The sequence below is a fragment of the Amborella trichopoda genome, chromosome 2 (assembly GCF_054954075.1).
Source record: "Amborella trichopoda isolate Santa Cruz 75 chromosome 2, AtrichopodaSantaCruz75HAP2 v2.0, whole genome shotgun sequence".
Taxonomy (NCBI): Eukaryota; Viridiplantae; Streptophyta; class Magnoliopsida; order Amborellales; family Amborellaceae; genus Amborella; species Amborella trichopoda.
In genome coordinates, this window is record NC_142337.1 from 2,749,660 (window position 1) to 2,756,215 (window position 6,556).

At 32.8% G+C, this 6,556-nt stretch overlaps 1 long non-coding RNA gene across 1 annotated transcript; it reads right to left on the reverse strand.

Annotated features, from left to right (window-relative positions):
• Window positions 1–373: 373 nt before the first annotated feature.
• LOC148783036 (uncharacterized) lies at window positions 374–827 on the reverse strand. Its single transcript, XR_016050362.1, has 3 exons — window positions 713–827; window positions 551–626; window positions 374–471 (listed from the first exon to the last, which is right to left on the reverse strand). It is a non-coding gene; the product is annotated as an uncharacterized LOC148783036 (long non-coding RNA).
• Window positions 828–6,556: the final 5,729 nt, after the last annotated feature.

A 6,556-nucleotide genomic window follows, 5' to 3' on the forward strand; every position in this document is an offset into this window, starting at 1 on the left:
TTCTCATAGACCCCCTTCTCACTCTTCCTCATCAGGTGCAATATCACCGACATCTCCGACGAATTGTGGATACGTTGGCTGGCTGCTTCCTCTTTCATGCTGCTCATCACTTTCTTCAAGATCTTCATCACCGATAGCCTCAAGGAACGCTCTCTTGTGCAACACTAGCTCCTCCTCTACTACTACCCATTGGTCTGCTGTGTCTGTGACAAATATTGTGTCTAAGTGTATCGGCTCATAGTCTTCAAGCTTCCTTTCTCATTTGTCGCTCTCGGAGGTTTAAATTATAATGAACGTATACTAGTTTATGAAGCTTCTTAGAAGCGTGTCGATTCCTCCTAGCAGTGTGCAACCATTGAAACGTACTCCAATTGCGCTCACAGCCAGTAGCAGAACATGTCTGGGAGAGCACCTTGATTGCTATCCTCTTTAGGTGAGGTGCATCAGTACCATATATCTCCCACCATTCAGCTGGATTAAAATGCAAAAAGCATTGTAAGGGCAAGAACAATTCATAAGATTAAATATATGAATGAACAAAGGGGATAACCTGGATCCATCATAGTTCGAGAATTCCTGGCAAGTCTAGTTCCGAAGGATTCTATAGCATCCCTATACATAGCAAGCTAAAACAAATATATTACGTTTTAGTGCATTATTCCTCACAAATATAACAACTCAGTGAAGTTCTTACCTAAACATTAAATAATACCTCTTGTATTGCTGCTACTTGGTTTCGATGGCTTCTCTCCAACCTTGCAATAATGTATCTGACCCCTTCCATAATCTTGTGGGGTTGTTCAGGAATCAAATAGAAAAATTTTGGGTTGAAGTAGTAACCTACAAAATATATAGGTAGAAAAATGTCATTTACAATTTCATAAAAAAATGATTTAAAATAAAACATTGTAATGATATAAATAGATATTTACCAGCATAATGAATTGGACGTCCAAATTTGGTGTTCCACCTCCTTTCTATAATCTCGATCACTTTGCTAGCAAAATTACACTTCTCCCCAATAGCTAATTTCGCTCTCTCAATACCTTCATAAAGGATACCCATGATAGCTTTCCTGTCAGCATCCATCATTCTTAACATCGTGACTAAAGGGGCAGTGGCCTCTACAACACTGGAACATCGAGACCAGAACGACCTATTTGAGACTATGTTGTCTACTTTTATGCCGGTACTGGACTTCGAGAGGCGGTCATTTAACCACTCTTCATAGGTAAACAATCTCTTTAATGCACATTCAGATTCTCGAATGGAGTCCACAGTTAAGTAATCGGTCGCAAAGCGGGTTATGGCAGGCCTGATTATCTCTTTTTTCTTAGAGTGTTCTCTAAACAGAAATAAAATTTTAGAGTGGTTGTATATAAATCTCGATATCAACATTGCTTCCTCTAGAGTCTCCTTCACAATTTTGATCTCACCGATCTCCTCTAACATAAGATCGATGTTGTGTGCAGCACACGGGGCCCATACTAGATGCTTCCTCTTATCCATTAACTTGCTGTCCGCAGAAACACATGCACGCGCATTGTCCGTAATAAACTGGACTACATGCTTATCTCCCACCTCCTCCACTATCTGATCATATAGTCGTACGTAGAAGTTTGCATCTTTTTTCGTTCCTCATACGTCTTTGTCAGACCAAAAAGCTGTACCTTTTGGAGAATAGGCCAATAAGTTTAAAAACTCCTTTTTGCTAACTTTATTCAACCAACCATCACTCATGAGAGTAATGCCTGTCCTTGGCCAACTCATTTTATATTCTTCAATCCACTTTTTAACTTCCTCTACTTCTTCATCTAATATTGGCCCACTGAGCTTATATGCCGTCGGGGGTTTTATCCCGGGCCCGACTCTCTGGATTGCACTGACCATAGGTGGAAAATATGAGCTATTGGCTGCATCAAAGGGAATCCCTTTATCGTAGAACCATTTACCAACATATCTCCCCAACATGTTTCTTGTACCTTTAACCATGCCTTTTAGGGTCATCTGTTGTGACTTAGGCTTTGAGAGAAATGGGTCTTTACGACCATGACCTGCAATACTGGTACTCCTAGGTAACCTAGAAACAATTTTTTCAACATCTGATTCTCCTTGATACATATTGCTACTAACCCCTCCATACATATTTGAGCTGGGCCCGCCATACATGCTCGAGCTGGGCCCGCTATGCATATCTGAGCTAGGCCCACCATGCATGTTTGAGCTAAACCCACCGGGCATTCTAAACCCACGTTCCCTCTGATATTGTTCATGTAAACTCAATCTTGTGGTCATGTCCAGCTCATTATTATACTGCTCTTCTAGGTCATTATTATATTGCTCTTCTGTATCATTCCTGCTTGATGACGTATATAAACTAGCTATCACCTTATTCATCTTATGTTTGGCAATTTTTTTACCTTTGTTAGCATTAAGAATTGCCGCCATCTGTTTTTTTACATTACTGGGGATTCTAGTGCATGCAGAAACTTCTCCCTTAACCACTGCCAAGTGTTGCTTGAACCTATGTACCCCACTACTTGTCACTCTTTGACAGTAATTACAAATAATATTGTCTTTTTTGTTGGGATCAAGTCTGAGCCCATGTTGCCATGCAGGGTCTTCTGCAGATCTTGACATGATTCAACTGTTTTAAGATGTAAAAAGTATAAAATTAACCTGACAGTTCAAAAAGAAAAATAACCACCATATGTAGTGATAATATGTTACGGTAGTTCATGTAGTCATATTTGTTGTTATTTGTTATTGCAAAATACCTCTATTGACAATAATATTTTCGTACATATCAATTACAAACATTCAGGATAATATACTACAAAATGCAAGCTCCAAACATGGCTACAACTCAATTATCAAGAACATACATTTTTTGCATTAAAAAATTAATAACAAAAATAATTATTCACAGAGCCAGCTAACATTAGTCATTCCAACTAAAAAATGCATGAACAACAGATAAAAAAAATACAGTTTTGCATTAAAAATATAATAACATGCATTTTTTTGCATAAATAATCTATCAACATACATTTTTTTTAACAAAAACTTTAACAATAAAAATTTAAAATATGGTTTAATACCTCATGATAATTAAAACCTTGTCACAATTTTCACATCTTTTCAGAAAATCATCATTTTTCAAAAAATTCGATCATGGATAAAAAGAAATAAAAAAATAAGTACAGCAAATTTTCAAAAAATTTGATCGTGGATTACAAAAAAAAATTCGAGCATGAATTAAAAAAAAAAAAAAAACAAATTTTCAAAAAATTCGATCATGGATTAAAAAAAACAAATCACAAATTTTCAAAAAATTCGATCATGGATTACAAAAAAAAATTCGATTATGGATTAAAAAAAAAAAATCACAAATTTTCAAAAAATTCGATCATGGATTACAAAAAAAAATTCTATCATGGATTAAAAAAAAAAAATCACAAATTTTCAAAAAATTCGATCATGGATTACAAAAAAAAATTCGATCATGGATTAAAAAAAAAAATCACAAATTTACAAAAAACTCAATCATGGATTACAAAAAATTCGATAATGGATTACAAAAAATTCGATCATGGATTACAAAAAATTCGATCATGGATTACATAAAATTCGATCATGGATTACATAAAATTCGATCATGGATTACATAAAATTCGATCATGGATTACCAAAAAAAAATGAACATAAAAAAACAAAAAATTCGATTGTGGATTGCAAAAAAAGAAAAAAACAATTCGATCATGGATTACAAAAAATTCAATCATGGATAACAAAAATTTCTATCATGGGTTACAAAAAAAAAAAAAAAAAAAAAAATTCGATCATGGATTACAAGAAAAAAAAACAAACATTTCGATCATGGATTACAAAAAATTCGATCATGGATTACAAAAAATTCTATCATGGATTACAAAAAATTCTATCATGGATTACATAAAATTCGATCATGGATTACAAAAAAAGAAAAAAAAAAAAAAACAAAAAGTTTGATCGTGGATTACAAAAAAAGAAAAAAATAATTTGGTCATGGATTAGAAAAAATTCAATCATGGATTACAAAAAACTCTATCATGGGTTACAAAAAAAAAAAAAAACAAAAAATTCGATCATGAATTACAAAAAAAAAAACCAACATTTCGATCATGGATTACAAAAAAAAAGCAAACATTTCGACCATGGACTACAAAACATTCGATCATGGGTTACAAAAAATTCTATCATGGGTTACCAAAAAAAACAAAAATTCAATCATGGATTACAAGAAAAAAAAACAAACATTTCGATCATGGATTACAAAAAATTCGATCATGGATTACAAAAAATTCTATCATGGGTTACAAAAAAACAAAAAATTCGATCATGGATTACAAAAAAAAAAAAAAAAAAACAATTCAATCATGGATTACAAAAAAATCGATCAAGTATTACAAAAAAATCAATCATGGATTACAAAAAAAAATAAAAATAAAAATAAAAAAAATAAAAAAAAAATAAAATAAAATAAATTATGTTCTTCACAAAGCCATCTTACATAAGCCATTTTAACTCAAAAATCTACCTCTAAGTGAATAAATTACATCCAGTTGAGTACATTTTCTGATAAACAACAATATAAGGAATAAAAACCCTAAATTTTGAACTTAATATTTCTAATATATCATGAAAAAAAATCAAAAGGTGGAAAAAAAAAAAAAAAAAGGCGGAAATTTGGCTCCGCATACATCTCTGTGTTCATCTCAAATTTCATGCTGTAATTGACCAAATTACATAAAATTGAATATGTTAAATCATAATAGACACAATAAAGATTAAAAACCCTACAAATTGAACTCGTTATCTTCAAAATATGCAGTCAAATTAATCATATGACGGAAAAAAAAAAAAACCCAAACTTCTAACTTGGTTTTGTGAACCGGAGCCTTCAATCTCCAAAACTCTGTTTTTTTCAACGATTATCACAAATTAGTAACAAAAGGTTTTGATGAACAACTTTATGATCAAAATGCCTACAATTTTTGAAAGATTCATGCCCTATTTGGCATGAAATACAATGAAAGGCGGAAACCCTAAAAATGCAAGTTTCGTGATCCAAAAACACCAAATTTCTCAACCATTTAATCCATGTAAAAGCTGAATAAAGCTGTTTAAAGCCTGCAAATTAGATCACATGCCAAAAAAAACAAGAAAAATGATAAAAAAATGACAAATTTTGAAGAATCCCATGAAGAACAATGTGCAACCCGTGTTCTTCACGGGACTCGCCAATTCCGTACAGTGAATCAACGAGTCATTGTGCAGAATCGTCCGGTTCTCTCTAGAACCGGACAATTCCCGATTTTTTTAGCGGTTCGATCCCTCCATGGCGATTCTCGAGTCGAACCGGACGAGTTTTTTTAATTTTAAACACTGGTCCTGGCCCCAAATCTAGAAAGCTACCTTCATTCTAATTTTCTCACTCTTAATATGGAAATTTTATATTAGCGGTTTTATTATTATTATTATTATTTTAAACGTGATGATCTATGCATAATTCTCACCCTCTCTCTCTAAAACAATTGTTGCAAGAGAGGGGCAAAAAGAGAGATAATTAGATATGATGTGAGTTTTGCCGAGGGCTTCAGGTTTGGGCAACAAAACCAACATTCTATTCATATTGCAAAAATAAGGACCGTATACAATGAGGCCATTTATTTTTGATACAAGGCGATTACAATTCCTTACAACCATTTGATGTGAAATTTGATTGCTTTGATGTGTTACGAAGTTCGAAAAAATTACAACCACCCAATTTCACATCCAATGGTCAAGATTATTGAGACCACCTTGTATCAAAAGTAAATGGTCTCATTCTATATTTTTCCAAAAAAATAAAAGGACAATCAATTAATTTTTGTTTTTCCATTTAAAACCAAAAAATTATAAGTTAGATGTTTTACCACCATGTCTTTATTTTAAAATTTGCCATATTACCTATATCAAAACATCAATTACTCTCTAACAACATCAAATACATGAAAACCGAGACCATAAGAGCAAATAGCTTAGACATGCCTCAAAACCAACATTTCCTTCCTCATCATCTCTAGAGAGAGAGAGAGAGAAAAAAAACTATTTAATAATGGGAAAAAACATAATCGGATTCTTTATCAATAGACAATTGGAAATGAGATATCAATATTCACTTATTTTTACAAGACAACAAAAATTCATAGTACATTGCTTCTATTTTTTCTTGAAAATCCAAATAACATTACTTATAACTGTTTTATTTTGAATTTTTTTTAAGGTTAGATCCGGCCAATCAATTTTGCAGATGTTCGATCTTAGTCACGAATCCGTTTTTTCAAACATTATGTAGAGTTAACATAGTTTGAGTAGTGTTTGAAAGGACAGTGATCTGGATTGAAATTGGTTGACCCAAATTGGTAATTAGTAGGAATGGGCCGGTTCCTAGCTGAAAGTGGGAATTTGTCAGTTCCCTAGAAAATCAGTTGGTTATGTTAGAGAACGCTATCAAGGAATTGGGCTATTTGGC